The sequence below is a fragment of the Palaemon carinicauda genome, chromosome 30, assembly GCF_036898095.1.
Source record: "Palaemon carinicauda isolate YSFRI2023 chromosome 30, ASM3689809v2, whole genome shotgun sequence".
NCBI classification, from domain to species: Eukaryota; Metazoa; Arthropoda; class Malacostraca; order Decapoda; family Palaemonidae; genus Palaemon; species Palaemon carinicauda.
Genome location: NC_090754.1, coordinates 98648986 through 98671485, shown reverse-complemented (window position 1 = coordinate 98671485; position 22500 = coordinate 98648986).

Below are 22500 nucleotides of genomic sequence, written 5' to 3'. Positions count from 1 at the left end.
ATTTTTATGACTTTTTACTTAACTTAGGAAAAACACTATAAGAGATAAAACTTTAAAGCTTTGTTATCGTAAAAGTGACTAATTTGCCTTTCCATTGAGGCATAAGTTTTATATTTCGCAATATTTTCAGATGAGTGAATATTAAAAGAAAAAACCCTAATAAATGCGCCCAATAGTCTCAAAGTTGACCAAACTGCCACAAGTCAATTATCTGCTTATCATAAATACCTGTATCTTATTGTCATTCAGACAATGCTTCATCTGAATGAACCAGCTTAATACCACCTTAAATCCATCTTACATAACTTTGATAAGTAGGATAATGTCGAGTCTGGAGTTTTAATATACCTGAAAGCTTCTCCTGGGATCATAACTAACTTGTTGTCAATGAGACGTTTTAAAGTTAATACTTGAGGATTTGGTACCGCTTAATAATAATAATAATAATAATAATAATAATAATAATAATAATAATAATAATAATAATAATAATAATAATAATAATAATAAATTATTATTATTATTATTATTATTATTATTATTATTATTATTATTATTATTATTATTATTATTATTATTAATACTTGCTAAGCTACAACCCTAGTTGGAAAGGCAGGATGCTATTAACCCAAGGGCTCCAACGAGGAAAATAGCCCAGTGAAGCATAGAAATAAGGTAAGAGATAGAATAATGTTTCTGAGTGTGCCCACAATCAAGAGAACTTCAACCAAAGAAAGTGGAAGACCATGGTAGAGAGGCTATAGCACTAATCGTGACTAGAGAACAACGGTTTGATATTGAAGTGTCCTTTTCCTATAAGAGCTGCTTACCATTGCTAAAGAATCTCTTCTAGCCTTACCAAGTAGAAAGTAGCGACTAACTGAACCCTTTGAGTGAAGAAGAATTTTTCAGTTGTCCTAATGTTGTCAGGAGTATGAGGAATGAAAAGAAAGTGTAAAGAATAGGCCAGACTAATCAGTGTATACGTAGGCAAAGGAAAAGTAAGATGAAACCAGAGAGGAGTCCAATGTTGAACTATCTGGCAAGTCAAAGGACCCAATAACTCCCTAGCCCTAGTAACTCAACGGAATGCTGGTGCTTTGCCAACCTACTACTTACCGTATATAATAGGCAGATGGCTCTACTAGATTATGGTAGAATTGACCTAATATTTTGACGAACTTTCTGTTTATACCTTTTAAAGTAGGAGATCTTAGGAATAATATTCAGTGACCCATAATTTAGAAAATTTGTTACCATTGTTGATGATCATAAGTTGGATAGGAATGAATAGTCTGAAAACCTTATTTCAATTTGTTAAATAATGTAACAAAATTCAAATATATTTTTTTAAGAATGTTTAAAGTTTTTATAGTCTTCAGTTTCAGAGCGCTCTTGCTACTGTTGTTCATATTTACCGATATTAGCTAAGGGAACACTCACTTTCTGAGGGAATTTTATTCAGGTTAACAAGGCTCGCTATAAAACAGCAGATGAAAGACTTTGAACTAATTGTAGGAGAGAGAGAGAGAGAGAGAGAGAGAGAGAGAGAGAGAGAGAGAGAGAGAGAGAGAGAGAGAGAGAGAGAGAGAGATAGGTAAGTAAGAATATCAGGGATTCACACCAAGTGATTTTTAAATAGCTTTGATTGTTATGCTTTCTTGAAAAAAATTCTGTCGATGATAGAAAAATTGTGTTCTGTCATGAAATACACTTAAGTTCTCCAAATGAAAGGAATATGCCTTCATTCACAACTCATTTAAACACAACAGAGACCATTTCATCAATATAATTTAATGTAAAATTTGTCCTAACACTGTCTTACAAAGTTAATGATATTAAGCTGTAGACCTGTGTCCTTCTAGGATGATATTTCAATTGATTACAGGTTTTAAAGAAGCAAGTAAACTTAATTTTTTCAGTTCGAAATTAATCAAAAAGTAATTTGAATTATTCTTGAATCTGTATTAATACTGTGAATTAATCACTAGAAATACTAACGTACATTCTCTCTCTCTCTCTCTCTCTCTCTCTCTCTCTCTCTCTCTCTCTCTCTCTCTCTCTCTCTCTCTCTCTCTCTCTCTCTCTCTCTGCTTCAATAAATTCACAATCATTCATCAGCTCTTGATATAAATTACCTATATCATCATATGAAGATGAATAGAATTCCCCCAGAAAAGCGACCGTATAATCCCGTATCACATCTCGATGAACAGAGGCGGTTGTAACGAGATCGCTCTGAAATATTTGATTGGAAATTCCCAAAAATACAAAATTGATCTTTGATCTTTCATCTAATTGACTCAATCAATATTTCTTTTTTAAACAAATCAATTCCAATCATTTCACTAATGATTTCAATGGTAGGGGCCTGATTGTATTTTTATTTTCTTCCACTGTGGAGAATTCCGGCATCGTTCGCTTTATTTATTATCGATAATCAAACAAGAGGGATTTACTTTTGTAGAATCCAAAAAAAAGTCTTGCCGTCTCCAGTTCCCTACATTACCCCCAATATCTATAGATTTCAGAATTTCAGGTGTAAAAGAGGTTGGTTGTTAGGGGAGAGTGCAACGGGCAGGGGGAGGACGACTGTGGGTCGGGTAAGTACTTGTTAGATCTGTAAGGGGTGTGTTAGTAAGGCACTTCCCCCAATTTTGGGGAGGTAGCCGATATAAAACAAATGAAACAAAAAAGGGGACCTCTCCTCTCTACGTTCCTCCCAGCTTAACAAGGGACTCAACCGAGTTCGGCAGGTACTGCTAGGGTGCCACAGCCCAACCTCCCACATTATCCATCACAGATGAAGCTTCATAATGCTGAATCCCCTACTGCTGCTAGCTCTGCTGTCATCCAAGGCACCGGAGGAAGCAGCAGGGCCTACCGGATCTGCGTTACAATCGCTCGTCATGCATTCCTATTTCTAGCATGCTCTCTTGCCTCTCTCACATCTATCCTCCTATCACCCAGAGCTTCCTTCACTCCATCCATCCACCCAAACCTTGGTCTTCCTCTTGTACTTCTCCCATCAACTCTTGCATTCATCACATTCTTTAGCACACGGCTATTTTTCATTCTCTCAGCATGGCTAAACCACCTCAAACATTCATGTCCACTCTACACCCTCACTACTTTGTTCCTAATCCTCTCTACTCGAGATACACCAGCCATACTCCTTAGACACTTCATCTCAAACACATTAATATTTTGTCTCTCCGTCACTTTCATTCACCACAACTCCGATCCATACATCACAGTTGGTATAATCACTTTCTCATACAGACCTCTCTTTACATTCATGGCCAACCCTCTATCTTTTACTACTCCCTTAACAGCCCCCAACACTTTGCACCCTTTATTCACTCTCTGATGTACATCGGTTTCCACCACACCATTTGCTGCAACCATAGACCCCAAGTACTTAAACTGATCCACCTCCTTTAGTAGCCCTCAATTCAACATGACATTCAACCTCGTACCACCTTCCCTTCTCGTACATCTCATAACCTTACTCTTACCCATATTAACTCTCAACTTCCTTCTGTCACACACCCTTCCCAATTCTGTCACTTATTGGTAAAGCCTCTCTTCCGCATCTTCAACCAGTACAGTATCATCCGCAAAACAACAACTGATTTACCTCCCATTCATGGTAATTTTCGTCTGCCAGTTTTAATCCTCGTCCAAGCACTCAAGCATTCACCTCTCCAACCACTCCATCAACATACAAGTTAAACAACCACGGCGACATCACACATCCCTGTCTCAGCCCCACTCTCACTGGAAACAAATCGCTCACTTCATTTCCTATCCTAACACATGCTTTATTACCTTTGTAGAAACTTTTCAATGCTTGCAACAACCTTCCTCCAACTCCACATAACCTCATCACATTCCACATTGCTTCTCTATCAACTCTATCGTGCGCTTTATCCACATCCATAAACACAACATACACCTCCTTACCTTTTGCTAAATATTTCTAAAATCTGATTCATGCAGCCCCTACCTCTTCTAAAAACCACCCTGTACTTCTAAGATTGCATTCTCTGTTTTATCCTTAATCCTATTAACCAGGACTCTATCATACTCTTTTCCAAATACACTCAACAAACTAAAATCCTTTGAATTACAACACTCATGCACATCTCCCTTACCCTTATATAGTGCTACAATACATATATAAACCCAATCTACTGGTACCATTGCAACACAAAACAACAATCTCACCAACATTTCAAGTACAGTCTAACCCCCTTCCTTCATCATCTCAGCTCTCACACCATCCATACCAGATGCTTTTTCTACTCTCGTTTCATCTAGTGCTCTCCTCACTTCTTCTCTTGTAACCTCTCTCACATTCTCATATTCCCATCACTGTCACCTCAACACCTGGAATAGCAACTATATCTGCATCCTTATAATCCTCAATATTCAGTAAATTTTCAAAATATTACGCCCACCTTTCATAGCTCCTCTCTTTTTAACAACCTTCCATTTCCACCTTTCACTGTCTCTCAAATTGTTGAACCAGTCTTCCCATATTTATACATACATATATATATATATATATATATATATATATATATATATATATATATATATATATATATATATATATATATATATATATATATATGTGTGTGTATATATATATGAATACCAATATATTTATATATATATATATATATATATATATATATATATATATATATATATATATATATATATATATATATATATATACATACATACATACCATATATATATATATATATATATATATATATATATATATATATATATATATATATATATATATATATATAGAGTGTGTGATTATAGATGCGGAATGTGTGGGGTAGGCAGATTTGTTTTTTTTAGAGTGGTTATGAGAAACTAGTCATTATGTTTGAAAGTAATTCAATATCGATTCATCAGTATCATAATTTTTTTTAGTAATGATTCTTGATTATAATTACATTGTATAGACCCATATACTGTATTATTCGATATAATATTCCATCATAAATGCTACTCGCTAAAGTAATGAATATAAGAATAATTTCTAAATTTAGGTCCGATTGAAAAATCTTACTCACATAATTAAAAAATCCAATAAAAATTCATTTTTTCAAGGTACCTTATCAATAATTAGTTTGAAACAATTCAGCATATATGAGCAAGTATTTCAGGGAAGACTTATGATTATGTGGGAAGTCAATCATCTGAATCCAGTAATATTACATATCATCTTCATAATACTTATCATATGTTCCTAACTTACAATATGTAATGTTAGTTGGATGTATTCATAGCTTTTTTGGTCTTGTTAAGATGATTTTTCTAAAGATACGGTTTACATTAAGGTAAGAAAGTGTGTACTACCACAAATGAATTCTACTACAGATATAGTTTGTAGATTCTATAGAAAGGTCACTTAATGCTTGAAACACTGCATGACAGAATCTTTAGGCAGTATCTGTCATAGGTACTGATTACATGTTAATGACTATCTCTCTCTCTCTCTCTCTCTCTCTCTCTCTCTCTCTCTCTCTCTCTCTCTCTCTCTCTCTCTCTCTCTCTCAAATGTTGACTTGGGTAATACAATGTTATTTTCTGTGAGAATTATTTGATTAAAAAGTGATTTGCTAAAATGATATTATATGCGTGAAACAAGCGCTCCGTGATTTGTATGAGCCATCGGTTCCCTACAACTTTCAAATAAAAAGTTTCCTTCCCCACATATATATATATATATATATATATATATATATATATATATATATATATATATATATATATATATATATATATATATATATATATATATATATATATATATATATATATATATATATAATCATCACCTCCTCCTACGCCTATAGTTGCAAAGGGCTTCGGTTTGATTTCACCAGCCGACTCTATCTTGCGCTTTTAAATCAATACGTCACCATTCATCATCTCCTGCTTTATGTTTCATAGTCCTTAGCCATGTAAGTCTGTGTCTTCCGCCTCTCTTAGTGCTTTTTGGAGCCCGGTTAAAAATTTGGTAAATTAATCTCCACTGGACAGTGCAAAGAACATGCCCAGACCATCTCCATCTACCCCTTACCCTGATCTCATCCACATTTGACACTCGGGTAATCTCTCTAATAATTTCATTTCTAATCCTGTCCTGCCATTAAAATTCAATATTCTTTAAAAGGGTTTTCTCTCAAATCTACAATAGCTGTTCATTGTCATACCAAGATTTATGTTCATACCGTAACACAAATCTTACTAATCTGATACATATATATATATATATATATATATATATATATATATATATATATATATATATATATATATATATATATATATATATATATATATATATATATATATATATATATATATATATATATATATATATATATACTGATTTTTAAAGGGAATTTCACGCAATTTCATTTCCGAATTTTATATAACCTACCTATTGCGGGATTTTTTTTAACCTTTCATTTAACCCAAGTCCTGAAGATCCTTTTTTTAGATGTTATAGTCCTAAATATTTAGATTATTCCACCTCATTAATCCCCTCTAATTCCTATATTTCATCTTCAATCCATATTCCAATTCATCATCTCTGTCTTTCTTCTATTTTTCTTGAGTCCAACTTCATGTGATATTCATGCCTTCTTGTAAGCAGGTTTTGCAAGTCCTGTGGTATACTGCTAATAAGGACAACATCATCTGCATACTCTAGGTTAGCTAATTTCCTGTTACATACCCAGTCCAATCCTTCACAACTATCCCCAATTGTTCTATGCATTACAGAATCCACGGGGAGGATAAACAACATAGGTAACAACCCATTACTTAGGAGTACTCCACTGTTCACTGGAAATTCATTTGATAGGACTCCAGTAACATTAACTTTGCACTTTCTATGTCATGAATATACTTAAATCAAATTTACATATTTAAGAGGAACTACATAAGAATGTAGGACTCTCCGTAAAACCGGCCAGTTCACACTATAAAAATTTTTCTGGTAGTCCACAAATGCCAACTAAAGTGGATATCTATATGATACACATTGTATACCACATTTCTTAAAATAAAAGTTTGATCAGTAAAACTTCTACCTTTTCGAAATCTGGCTTGTTTATCTCAGCTTTTCATCAGTTTTTCTCTCTAGTCTCTTTAAAATGAGCACACTGTATATATTCATGAGTACTGACATAAATGTTATGTCTTTGAAAATATTGTCATCAGTCAGATCACCTTTAATTGCCATTTTCACTAACACTTCTGGCTCCCATTCATCAAGTTTTGGCTCTCCATGCCACATTCTACAAACTAATCGTTTTAGTATTCTCTGGGTCACATCAGTTTAAGTATATTAATAAACTTATTCTATTCATATCCTCTAGCCCTTCAACGTTGCATTTCTTCATCGTTTGTTTTTATAAGAAATCCATCCCTCTTTTTAAAGGCTATATGCTTCTTCTTTGTTCCAGTAGATGTTTTAATAATAATTCAATTAGCAATTCTCACACAATAGCCTCTCATTGTATCCATAACTTCATCATAGTCCCAATAAATTAACTGTTCATCGCAGTAATTAGGAGGCAGGTTTTAATACACTTCTTGCCACCACCACATAGTGCTTTAGTTCAATGACCTGCTTAGCATGGTGTTTGTAAAACACTCTGGATGATTTCCATCCAGTATATGAACGAAGACGTTCAAAGTCCATATACTGAAAGACGTTCAGTGATGAAGCAATTTTCCTCGGATCATGACCTGCGGGAGTACTGTGAGGATCAGCTCTGCGAATAAAGTAGGTGAGCTTCGCCCACAGTTGTTTTAGGGTTAAGTTTGATCCAGAAGTTTCTCCTTTAGAGAGCTGTCCGCCCTTGAAGTCAGAAGTCCTACGAAGATAGACCTTTAGACACTCTACGGGACAGAAAGAGACATTTTCCTTCAGAGGGTAAATTCTCCATTTTTAGATAGGGCTACTACTTCACTAACTCTAGCCCCAGAGGCTATAGCAAAACAGAAAAATAACATTTTGGGTTAGATCCTTAAGGGAACAATTTTCATTGTTCACAGATGAGACCATGAAATGGTCTTTGGAGCTACTGCCGGCCTAAGTCTTGCGCATGCCTTCGGAATCTTATTAAATATTTCATTCGGCATATAGATGAAGTCTAGTCAAAGCTGACTTACACATAGTTATCTTGTTGGCTGCCAGTCCTTGATTATGAAGGTGGACAAAGAAGGAGAGACAGAAATTCGTTGAAATTTCTTTCAGTCCTTTTGCTTTTACAAAAGCAACCCACTTCTTCCAAGATGACTCATATTGTCTTCTAGTTGACTTAGATTTATATTCTTCTAGGAATCCTATATTATCTTCTGAGATCCCAAATCTTTTCCTAACTGCTAGAGCAAGAAATTCATGAAATCAAGGGTTCAGGCTCTCTGTGATAAATCGAAGTCAATTAACTTCTGAGCCCTCTAAAATAGTACTTTGATCAGTATTAGAGCCAGCCGCAGTCTCATTTCCTTCGCTAGAGGGAACCGGTTGCTCTCGGGCTACATGGGAGCCACCAGAGCTAGTCCTTCCTGGTAGGACCTCAGTATATTGAGGACCTTCAGAAGGGAATTGGATGAGATGAGCAAGAATTCCCGAGTCCATCCCTTCCATACTATACACCTGATGTGTGTTATCTCCTCTAGAGGATACTCGTATGGGGCTACATATCGAGGTAGTTTCTTGATGACGCTCGTCATGAAGAGGTCAATCTGCAGTTCAGGGACTTATTCCAATATAGGAGAAAATAGGTCTGCTTCTTTGGACCATTCTAACTCTGCTGGTCTGAGCCCGAGTAGAGCATTCGCTGTCACCTTGCTGATCAATTGAACATGAACTGCTGATAGGTGCCATCCTTTTAGGCAAGTGATGGCTAACATCACCTAAACAATATGAGATGCCCTCATGCCTTGTCAGTTCCCACGTCCCAGTATCTCTTCAATGTCCCAGATCACCCTGACGAGGTCTGATCTGCTTGGAGAGAGTTTCATAAACCACGGCAGGACTAATATGGTCTTGGATAGAACTAGCCTAGTTCCTGGAATTTCTCTCTGATTGGAGTGGACACCCCATTCTTCCGGCTAGGCATCCATGCGGATGATCTTCAACAGTCGAGGTAGTTGCAAGGGCACAATCTTCAATAGGGTTTCGGCCTTTGATCGACGTTAGGGAAGCGACTAAGGGAAGACCGATATCGGTCCTTTTAATTCTCTTCGTGCGTTTGATGCGTGTCTTCTCCAGACTCTTAACGCATCTTTCAGCTGTGCTCTTAGTATTGGGTCTGTCATTATTGCTAACTGGAAAAGGTTCAGAACTCTTCCTTGTTAGCGTCTTGGCATCCTGACCGATTACCATAGTCTCTTGACCGACCTTGTGATCTCCTTTCGCATCCCTAAGGGAAAGGAGAATTGGAGTGACCTCGGGTTTCGATGGCTTTTTGAAGCCTTTGAGCTGGAGAGAATCGAGACTTTGGCGCTGATATTACATCCATGATGTTCCTGGAACCAGATTACCTCCTTGGATGCTCATAGACCAGCCACTTCGGGTGCTGCCCACACCAGCCTTTTGTCCAGGTACTTTGTTACCTGAACCACTTCTAGGCTTGGTTTTTGCATGACCGTGTCCGTCAGTTTCGTTAAGATACTTAGGCATATGTTTAGTCTGACAAGTATCTGTCCTTAGGCATACGTTATCCTCTGTAACTTGAATCCTAGGTAGGAGGGGAGGGGGCGACTGACTGGAAGCTGCCGATAGGCAACTTTCAGGTCTAACAAGATTGTGAACACCCTTTTTTGAAATAGGGTCCCTATGTTCAGAATGATTAACATTCTGCACTTGCTGTTTTGTTTGTTGACTGGCAACAACTCCAGAATGACTCTGCGTTTTCTTGAGTCCTTCTTGTGAATACCAAACAGCTTTCCCTGGAATTCGATGGACTATGTTTTCCTTATTACCTGTATGCTTTATAGCTCTAAGGTATACTCTTCAAAGACGGCTTTGGGGTGTAGGATGAGTTGAGGAAATAATGATAGAGGCATGAGTATTTTCCATCCTAGTCACATCTTGGTTAGGCCTTGGACCTAAGGATCGAAGGTCCCACGATCCTGAAGGAGCCTCCATCATACCAGAAGCATCTCTTTGCTTCGATTGAACGGAAAGTTTACATCTCCGACGGCTTGCCTGTGGCATCGCGGTCATCGAAACTGTAGGATGTTGTTGAACAGCCCGAGGTAAATCTCTAGATTTTCCCGTCTTCCTCTTAGGTTAAGGACCCACATCCGTGGAAGACTTTCTCTTTGAACAACACTCCATGCAATTCCCTAGGGATAGAGAGGTTGCAAGTCTCTCCTTTGTCTCTTGTTCTTTAAGCAGGAGACGTTCAGAAAGTTTAGGGAGATTCTCGCTAATCGGCCGTCCAGCAACATCCGCATCTAGTTTCCCTACTGAAAAAGTTAAATGGACTTCCTTCCAATCTTTCTCCTGCATGGGAAAGGCTAGTGATAGAGGCTTACCTCCTCGAGTGCAGGATATGGTTTGCCTGCCTCCACTGCCTTAGTAACATATTGAAATGCCTTCTATGTAAAGGGGAATGATATTGAAGCAAGAACAAGAAAGGTAGGATGTCTGTTGCTTAGTGTGGACACTTTTGACACTGAGTAACCCGCCTTTCTCAGGCTATTTGACAAGATTTCCTGTGCCTTATCATGGTCGAGAACCATGACCTCCCTCGGTTCTGTTTCTTTTCCTGACGTTAGTTCATGCTGCAATTGAATGAAGCAATTAGGGAAAGCGTTAAAGCTTGGCCAAAACTGAATTTCGTCTGAAGGAACAGCACCCATCTTCCTTGAGATGTAGAGTTTGCCGTCTAAAATCGCCATCAGCTCCATATACCTCCAGGGATTGGTTTTGGAGCACGGCGGAAGGTCTTGATCTCTGGGTCTTTTGTATGACCCTCAGGGAGCGACAAGTGGGGCTTCACAAAGATCTTTCTTGAATTTTGCTTCCTCAATTTCACCTTGTATGCGAAAGTTTTCCATTAGACCTTTCATAAGGGCCAGAATCTGGGCCATTTCTTCTAATGGAGAGGTAGAGGGTGAAGATGTCGAGGTTGATGGTTCTAGAACCGGCAAAGATGGAAGCAATTCCAACATGACATTGTCCACCTCTTCCCGTGTGGGCTTCAGGCCCTCTGTCCCAAAGGTTGTCTGGATGTAGGGAGATGCGAACCTTGCCTGGGGCACCACTATTTCCTCACTTGCTTTTGGGATTAGTAAGCTATGTATCATATCATTAGGTAGGTATGGTCCCAGAAAGACCTTTTAGAATCCTCTTACCTAGCTGCGTATATTCATACAAGCTACATCCCTAGACTCCGTCGACTTGATATTATCAAAACCCTCAGGCACTAAGGTCCAACATATATTGCAAGCTTGTGGTTTCCAATAATGCAGGGATTCGGAAACAATATTGCAGGGGGCATGAAACCTACATGTATTATGACCATAAAAGTACCTACTTTTAATGTTGCAGAACACCGCAACACATATCATCTGGGGTTCCTCCTGTAAAGAAAGGAAAGCAGAATGAATATACTATTGATTATCTTACTGGGAGACACATACTTGTGTATCCCTTGGAGGCAATTGCTGTTACCTCCCTTCAGTATTAACTAAAAGGAGTTTCTTTTTTTAAGAAAACTCGAACAAACGGTTCCAACACCTAGGGGTAGAAAAGTGTACAATTTCACTGTCCCTTTTAGTATTTAACACTGTGGGGTAAAGATAACTGATTTCTAATCAGAGTATTGAAGGAATTCTATTCTTTAAAAATAGTATAATTCTCAGCAGAAGCACAAAGGGTACCCAAGAAATGTAAGAAATAATTACTGTATCATTATACTATAGTTTTCTGTTTGCAGTATATTTTGTAGTTCCGATAGTGCGCTGCCATTGTGGCTAGCATCTGACGGTACGGTCCAGCCAGCATGACGCCAACTGGACTAGGATATTTGAAAGACATATATTTGTGTAACCTACCCAGCCCATTTGCTGTAACATTCCCTCTCAATATTATATATATATATATATATATATATATATATATATATATATATATATATATATATATATATATATATATATATATATATATATATATATATATATATATATATATCATAGATTATCCAAATAAATGCTATTAAGTGTAAAATGATTATTGTATTGATTAGAATACACGACAGGGGGAATATTATCAATAATCAACAATTACATATCTTAATTCAAGGAATTACTATTCCCCCAATTTACAAGCAAAACGAAGAAATTCAATAGCAATAAAAACCCTCACACCGAATATTCTGAAATGAAAATTTTGGAAAGAAAGACCCCTGAAATAATTTGTAGTGGCATTCCAGCGATTATAATTAAATCTGCATACCATAAATGAACTGCAACTCAAATTTTACTACATTTTCCATTCACAATGATATACAATGGCTGCCGGTGGGTCGGTAGATTCCAAGGTGAAGGAGTTCAAATAAAGCTTTCTTCTATTAAAAGTATATTAGATTTACGTTGTCCGGTTTTGACTGGAAATTGACCAATATAGAATCAGGTACTGCAACGTAGAATGTATCAGGAGGTAATTTCTATATTAAGCGACGGTGTTAAAAAAAAAAATGAAATTTTGCAATATAACGTAGATTTTAAAAGATTATGTTAAAATTCTCAAATTTGGGAATGTGGAAGTCTTCATAAGAAACACCACCGTGTTGAGATAGTCCGAAAAAAAAGAATGTGAAATGTTTTGTAAGATATTACAAATATAGAAAAGTGCCCTGATTAAATACTTGAATATCGTAAAGCAGTATGTACTGTAAAGTGATCTAGATATAAAGTGATATTGTTGGAAGGGAAAGACTGCGTAATACAGAATGTATTGTGATAAAATCTGAACATGAAAATGTGATATAATGAGAGGTGAGTTAGCCAGGTTTTGGGGTCTGAACATGAAACGGTGAAATGCTGAAATACCAGTTAGCTTTTTCTTGAGGTAGATTACAATATATACCGGACCTCGTAAGATGAAATTTTGGAGCAGAACCAATTACTGAAAGATATTGTCCATTCATGCGGAATGACATAGTTTCAGAAGTAGTATGCTGTTTAAATGTAATCAGATTCTGCTCCTACACTGTGTAGCTCTGAAAGAAAAACGTATTAAGTAGAGTTGGAATCATTCAGAAGTGAAGTAGCATGTAAATAAGGTCAGCTCCTGGAGTAAGGTACACTACTATGAGGAAAATGAGCATTTTGCTTAAATTCACTTTGTGGATGAGGAAATTGTAAAGACAATTCATTGCAGAAGAGTTATACATAAATACTATGGCGTTAATATTTCTGTTGAGAAATTTAGAAGTTGAAATTTAGTGTAAATGGTTTTCTCTTGAGTAGGTTAGAATATGTTCTATTTTACATTTCGTCTGTTACTCGTTTAATTCACATCACAATTATTCCATTTTCATTTCGAGATTATAACAATCTCTTACTACTACTACTACTACTACTACTACTACTACTACTACTACTACTACTACTACTACTAATAATAATAATAATAATAATAATAATAATAATAATAATAATTGTAGTTGAGAGGTGTTAATAATAAAGGGATTTTGAAACAATTGTACTGGAAGTAAAGCTTAACCTTAATCATCGAATTAGAATGTCTTTCCAAACATGATTTTAAAAATGTATACCCCATTTTCTTAGCTATTCTTTCTATCTTTTAGCTAGTATTTATTGAACCTTTAATATAATAACAAGTAGAAGGAAAATATCTGCTAACCATGTTTACAAAATAGTAAAAAAATCAAGATGCTCTACACGAAGAAATATGGACATATGATGAGCGTGATGGGAATGAAATATTTCTTAGATTCGTCTCCTTAAACCACAGGATCCAGAGACAGTTATCTCTTTTAATGTGTCATGTTACAAAAGTCATGAAAAATGAAGCTTCGGGATTAAATGGTTTGAAACAATTCATCATATATGAGCAAGTATTTCAGGGAAGACTTATGATTATGTGGGAAGTCAATCATCTGAATCCAATAATATTACATATCATCTTCATAATACTTATCATATGTTCCTAGCTTACAATATGTAATGTTAGTTGGATGTATTCATAGCTTTTTTGGTCTTGTTAAGATGATTTTGCTAAAGATACGGTTTACATTAAGGTAAGAAAGTGTGTACTACCACAAATGAATTCTACTACAGATATAGTTTGTAGATTCTATAGAAAGGTCACTTAATGCTTGAAACACTGCATGACAGAATCTTTAGGCAGTATCTGTCATAGGTACTGATTACATGTTAATGACTATCTCTCTCTCTCTCTCTCTCTCTCTCTCTCTCTCTCTCTCTCTCTCTCTCTCTCTCTCTCTCAAATGTTGACTTGGGTAATACAATGTTATTTTCTGTGAGAATTATTTGATTATAAAGTGATTTGCTAAAATGATATTATATGCGTGAAACAAGCGCTCCGTGATTTGTATGAGCCATCGGTTCCCTACAACTTTCAAATAAAAAGTTTCCTTCCCCACATATATATATATATATATATATATATATATATATATATATATATATATATATATATATATATATATATATAAATATATATATATATATATATATATATATATATATATATATATATATATATATATAATCATCACCTCCTCCTACGCCTATAGTCGCAAAGGGCTTCGGTTTGATTTCACCAGCCGACTCTATCTTGCGCTTTTAAATCAATACGTCACCATTCATCATCTCCTGCTTTATGTTTCATAGTCCTTAGCCATGTAAGTCTGTGTCTTCCGCCTCTCTTAGTGCTTTTTGGAGCCCGGTTAAAAATTTGGTAAATTAATCTCCACTGGACAGTGCAAAGAACATGCCCAGACCATCTCCATCTACCCCTTACCCTGATCTCATCCACATTTGACACTCGGGTAATCTCTCTAATAATTTCATTTCTAATCCTGTCCTGCCATTAAATTTCAATATTCTTTAAAAGGGTTTTCTCTCAAATCTACAATAGCTGTTCATTGTCATACCAAGATTTATGTTCATACCGTAACACAAATCTTACTAATCTGATACATATATATATATATATATATATATATATATATATATATATATATATATATATATATATATATATATATATATATATATATATATATATATATATATATATATATATATATATATATATATATATATATATACTGATTTTTAAAGGGAATTTCACGCAATTTCATTTCCGAATTTTATATAACCTACCTATTGCGGGATTTTTTTTAACCTTTCATTTAACCCAAGTCCTGAAGATCCTTTTTTTAGAGGTTATAGTCCTAAATATTTAGATTATTCCACCTCATTAATCCCCTCTAATTCCTATATTTCATCTTCAATCCATATTCCAATTCATCATCTCTGTCTTTCTTCTATTTTTCTTGAGTCCAACTTCATGTGATATTCATGCCTTCTTGTAAGCAGGTTTTGCAAGTCCTTTGGTATACTGCTAATAAGGACAACATCATCTGCATACTCTAGGTTAGCTAATTTCCTGTTACATACCCAGTCCAATCCTTCACAACTATCCCCAACTGTTCTATGCATTACAGAATCCACGGGGAGGATAAACAACATAGGTAACAACCCATTACTTAGGAGTACTCCACTGTTCACTGGAAATTCATTTGATAGGACTCCAGTAACATTAACTTTGCACTTTCTATGTCATGAATATACTTAAATCAAATTTACATATTTAAGAGGAACTACATAAGAATGTAGGACTCTCCGTAAAACCGGCCAGTTCACACTATAAAATTTTTTCTGGTAGTCCACAAATGCCAACTAAAGTGGATATCTATATGATACACATTGTATACCACATTTCTTAAAATAAAAGTTTGATCAGTAAAACTTCTACCTTTTCGAAATCTGGCTTGTTTATCTCAGCTTTTCATCAGTTTTTCTCTCTAGTCTCTTTAAAATGAGCACACTGTATATATTCATGAGTACTGACATAAATGTTATGTCTTTGAAAATATTGTCATCAGTCAGATCACCTTTAATTGCCATTTTCACTAACACTTCTGGCTCCCATTCATCAAGTTTTGGCTCTCCATGCCACATTCTACAAACTAATCGTTTTAGTATTCTCTGGGTCACATCAGTTTAAGTATATTAATAAACTTATTCTATTCATATCCTCTAGCCCTTCAACGTTGCATTTCTTCATCGTTTGTTTTTATAAGAAATCCATCCCTCTTTTTAAAGGCTATATGCTTCTTCTTTGTTCCAGTAGATGTTTTAATAATAATTCAATTAGCAATTCTCACACAATAGCCTCTCATTGTATCCATAACTTCATCATAGTCCCAATAAATTAACTGTTCATCGCAGTAATTAGGAGGCAGGTTTTAATACACTTCTTGCCACCACCACATAGTGCTTTAGTTCAATGACCTGCTTAGCATGGTGTTTGTAAAACACTCTGGATGATTTCCATCCAGTATATGAACGAAGACGTTCAAAGTCCATATACTGAAAGACGTTCAGTGATGAAGCAATTTTCCTCGGATCATGACCTGCGGGAGTACTGTGAGGATCAGCTCTGCGAATAAAGTAGGTGAGCTTCGCCCACAGTTGTTTTAGGGTTAAGTTTGATCCAGAAGTTTCTCCTTTAGAGAGCTGTCCGCCCTTGAAGTCAGAAGTCCTACGAAGATAGACCTTTAGACACTCTACGGGACAGAAAGAGACATTTTCCTTCAGAGGGTAAATTCTCCATTTTTAGATAGGGCTACTACTTCACTAACTCTAGCCCCAGAGGCTATAGCAAAACAGAAAAATAACATTTTGGGTTAGATCCTTAAGGGAACAATTTTCATTGTTCACAGATGAGACCATGAAATGGTCTTTGGAGCTACTGCTGGCCTAAGTCTTGCGCATGCCTTCGGAATCTTATTAAATATTTCATTCGGCATATAGATGAAGTCTAGTCAAAGCTGACTTACACATAGTTATCTTGTTGGCTGCCAGTCCTTGATTATGAAGGTGGACAAAGAAGGAGAGACAGAAATTCGTTGAAATTTCTTTCAGTCCTTTTGCTTTTACAAAAGCAACCCACTTCTTCCAAGATGACTCATATTGTCTTCTAGTTGACTTAGATTTATATTCTTCTAGGAATCCTATATTATCTTCTGAGATCCCAAATCTTTTCCTAACTGCTAGAGCAAGAAATTCATGAAATCAAGGGTTCAGGCTCTCTGTGATAAATCGAAGTCAATTAACTTCTGAGCCCTCTAAAATAGTACTTTGATCAGTATTAGAGCCAGCCGCAGTCTCATTTCCTTCGCTAGAGGGAACCGGTTGCTCTCGGGCTACATGGGAGCCACCAGAGCTAGTCCTTCCTGGTAGGACCTCAGTATATTGAGGACCTTCAGAAGGGAATTGGATGAGATGAGCAAGAATTCCCGAGTCCATCCCTTCCATACTATACACCTGATGTGTGTTATCTCCTCTAGAGGATACTCGTATGGGGCTACATATCGAGGTAGTTTCTTGATGACGCTCGTCATGAAGAGGTCAATCTGCAGTTCAGGGACTTATTCCAATATAGGAGAAAATAGGTCTGCTTCTTTGGACCATTCTAACTCTGCTGGTCTGAGCCCGAGTAGAGCATTCGCTGTCACCTTGCTGATCAATTGAACATGAACTGCTGATAGGTGCCATCCTTTTAGGCAAGTGATGGCTAACATCACCTAAACAATATGAGATGCCCTCATGCCTTGTCAGTTCCCACGTCCCAGTATCTCTTCAATGTCCCAGATCACCCTGACGAGGTCTGATCTGCTTGGAGAGAGTTTCATAAACCACGGCAGGACTAATATGGTCTTGGATAGAACTAGCCTAGTTCCTGGAATTTCTCTCTGATTGGAGTGGACACCCCATTCTTCCGGCTAGGCATCCATGCGGATGATCTTCAACAGTCGAGGTAGTTGCAAGGGCACAATCTTCAATAGGGTTTCGGCCTTTGATCGACGTTAGGGAAGCGACTAAGGGAAGACCGATATCGATCCTTTTAATTCTCTTCGTGCGTTTGATGCGTGTCTTCTCCAGACTCTTAACGCATCTTTCAGCTGTGCTCTTAGTATTGGGTCTGTCATTATTGCTAACTGGAAAAGGTTCAGAACTCTTCCTTGTTAGCGTCTTGGCATCCTGACCGATTACCATAGTCTCTTGACCGACCTTGTGATCTCCTTTCGCATCCCTAAGGGAAAGGAGAATTGGAGTGACCTCGGGTTTCGATGGCTTTTTGAAGCCTTTGAGCTGGAGAGAATCGAGACTTTGGCGCTGATATTACATCCATGATGTTCCTGGAACCAGATTACCTCCTTGGATGCTCATAGACCAGCCACTTCGGGTGCTGCCCACACCAGCCTTTTGTCCAGGTACTTTGTTACCTGAACCACTTCTAGGCTTGGTTTTTGCATGACCGTGTCCGTCAGTTTCGTTAAGATACTTAGGAATATGTTTAGTCTGACAAGTATCTGTCCTTAGGCATACGTTATCCTCTGTAACTTGAATCCTAGGTAGGAGGGGAGGGGGCGACTGACTGGAAGCTGCCGATAGGCAACTTTCAGGTCTAACAAGATTGTGAACACCCTTTTTTGAAATAGGGTCCCTATGTTCAGAATGATTAACATTCTGCACTTGCTGTTTTGTTTGTTGACTGGCAACAACTCCAGAATGACTCTGCGTTTTCTTGAGTCCTTCTTGTGAATACCAAACAGCTTTCCCTGGAATTCGATGGACTATGTTTTCCTTATTACCTGTATGCTTTATAGCTCTAAGGTATACTCTTCAAAGACGGCTTTGGGGTGTAGGATGAGTTGAGGAAATAATGATAGAGGCATGAGTATTTTCCATCCTAGTCACATCTTGATTAGGCCTTGGACCTAAGGATCGAAGGTCCCACGATCCTGAAGGAGCCTCCATCATACCAGAAGCATCTCTTTGCTTCGATTGAACGGAAAGTTTACATCTCCGACGGCTTGCCTGTGGCATCGCGGTCATCGAAACTGTAGGATGTTGTTGAACAGCCCGAGGTAAATCTCTAGATTTTCCCGTCTTCCTCTTAGGTTAAGGACCCACATCCGTGGAAGACTTTCTCTTTGAACAACACTCCATGCAATTCCCTAGGGATAGAGAGGTTGCAAGTCTCTCCTTTGTCTCTTGTTCTTTAAGCAGGAGACGTTCAGAAAGTCTAGGGAGATTCTCGCTAATCGGCCGTCCAGCAACATCCGCATCTAGTTTCCCTACTGAAAAAGTTAAATGGACTTCCTTCCAATCTTTCTCCTGCATGGGAAAGGCTAGTGATAGAGGCTTACCTCCTCGAGTGCAGGATATGGTTTGCCTGCCTCCACTGCCTTAGTAACATATTGAAATGCCTTCTATGTAAAGGGGAATGATATTGAAGCAAGAACAAGAAAGGTAGGATGTCTGTTGCTTAGTGTGGACACTTTTGACACTGAGTAACCCGCCTTTCTCAGGCTATTTGACAAGATTTCCTGTGCCTTATCATGGTCGAGAACCATGACCTCCCTCGGTTCTGTTTCTTTTCCTGACGTTAGTTCATGCTGCAATTGAATGAAGCAATTAGGGAAAGCGTTAAAGCTTGGCCAAAACTGAATTTCGTCTGAAGGAACAGCACCCATCTTCCTTGAGATGTAGAGTTTGCCGTCTAAAATCGCCATCAGCTCCATATACCTCCAGGGATTGGTTTTGGAGCACGGCGGAAGGTCTTGATCTCTGGGTCTTTTGTATGACCCTCAGGGAGCGACAAGTGGGGCTTCACAAAGATCTTTCTTGAATTTTGCTTCCTGAATTTCACCTTGTATGCGAAAGTTTTCCATTAGACCTTTCATAAGGGCCAGAATCTGGGCCATTTCTTCTAATGGAGAGGTAGAGGGTGAAGATGTCGAGGTTGATGGTTCTAGAACCGGCAAAGATGGAAGCAATTCCAACATGACATTGTCCACCTCTTCCCGTGTGGGCTTCAGGCCCTCTGTCCCAAAGGTTGTCTGGATGTAGGGAGATGCGAACCTTGCCTGGGGCACCACTATTTCCTCACTTGCTTTTGGGATTAGTAAGCTATGTATCATATCATTAGGTAGGTATGGTCCCAGAAAGACCTTTTAGAATCCTCTTACCTAGCTGCGTATATTCATACAAGCTACATCCCTAGACTCCGTCGACTTGATATTATCAAAACCCTCAGGCACTAAGGTCCAACATATATTGCAAGCTTGTGGTTTCCAATAATGCAGGGATTCGGAAACAATATTGCAGGGGGCATGAAACCTACATGTATTATGACCATAAAAGTACCTACTTTTAATGTTGCAGAACACCGCAACACATATCATCTGGGGTTCCTCCTGTAAAGAAAGGAAAGCAGAGTGAATATACTATTGATTATCTTACTGGGAGACACATACTTGTGTATCCCTTGGAGGCAATTGCTGTTACCTCCCTTCAGTATTAACTAAAAGGAGTTTCTTTTTTTAAGAAAACTCGAACAAAGGGTTCCAACACCTAGGGGTAGAAAAGTGTACAATTTCACTGTCCCTTTTAGTATTTAACACTGTGGGGTAAAGATAACTGATTTCTAATCAGAGTATTGAAGGAATTCTATTCTTTAAAAATAGTATAATTCTCAGCAGAAGCACAAAGGGTACCCAAGAAATGTAAGAAATAATTACTGTATCATTATACTATAGTTTTCTGTTTGCAGTATATTTTGTAGTTCCGATAGTGCGCTGCCATTGTGGCTAGCATCTGACGGTACGGTCCAGCCAGCATGACGCCAACTGGACTAGGATATTTGAAAGACATATATTTGTGTAACCTACCCAGCCCATTTGCTGTAACCTTCCCTCTCAATATTATATATATATATATATATATATATATATATATATATATATATATATATATATATATATATATATATATATATATATATATATATATATATATATATCATAGATTATCCAAATAAATGCTATTAAGTGTAAAATGATTATTGTATTGATTAGAATACACGACAGGGGGAATATTATCAATAATCAACAATTACATATCTTAATTCAAGGAATTACTATTCCCCCAATTTACAAGCAAAACGAAGAAATTCAATAGCAATAAAAACCCTCACACCGAATATTCTGAAATGAAAATTTTGGAAAGAAAGACCCCTGAAATAATTTGTAGTGGCATTCCAGCGATTATAATTAAATCTGCATACCATAAATGAACTGCAACTCAAATTTTACTACATTTTCCATTCACAATGATATACAATGGCTGCCGGTGGGTCGGTAGATTCCAAGGTGAAGGAGTTCAAATAAAGCTTTCTTCTATTAAAAGTATATTAGATTTACGTTGTCCGGTTTTGACTGGAAATTGACCAATATAGAATCAGGTACTGCAACGTAGAATGTATCAGGAGGTAATTTCTATATTAAGCGACGGTGTTAAAAAAAAAATGAAATTTTGCAATATAACGTAGATTTTAAAAGATTATGTTAAAATTCTCAAATTTGGGAATGTGGAAGTCTTCATAAGAAACACCACCGTGTTGAGATAGTCCGAAAAAAAAGAATGTGAAATGTTTTGTAAGATATTACAAATATAGAAAAGTGCCCTGATTAAATACTTGAATATCGTAAAGCAGTATGTACTGTAAAGTAATCTAGATATAAAGTGATATTGTTGGAAGGGAAAGACTGCGTAATACAGAATGTATTGTGATAAAATCTGAACATGAAAATGTGATATAATGAGAGGTGAGTTAGCCAGGTTTTGGGGTCTGAACATGAAACGGTGAAATGCTGAAATACCAGTTAGCTTTTTCTTGAGGTAGATTGCAATATATACCGGACCTCGTAAGATGAAATTTTGGAGCAGAACCAATTACTGAAAGATATTGTCCATTCATGCGGAATGACATAGTTTCAGAAGTAGTATGCTGTTTAAATGTAATCAGATTCTGCTCCTACACTGTGTAGCTCTGAAAGAAAAACGTATTAAGTAGAGTTGGAATCATTCAGAAGTGAAGTAGCATGTAAATAAGGTCAGCTCCTGGAGTAAGGTACACTACTATGAGGAAAATGAGCATTTTGCTTAAATTCACTTTGTGGATGAGGAAATTGTAAAGACAATTCATTGCAGAAGAGTTATACATAAATACTATGGCGTTAATATTTCTGTTGAGAAATTTAGAAGTTGAAATTTAGTGTAAATGGTTTTCTCTTGAGTAGGTTA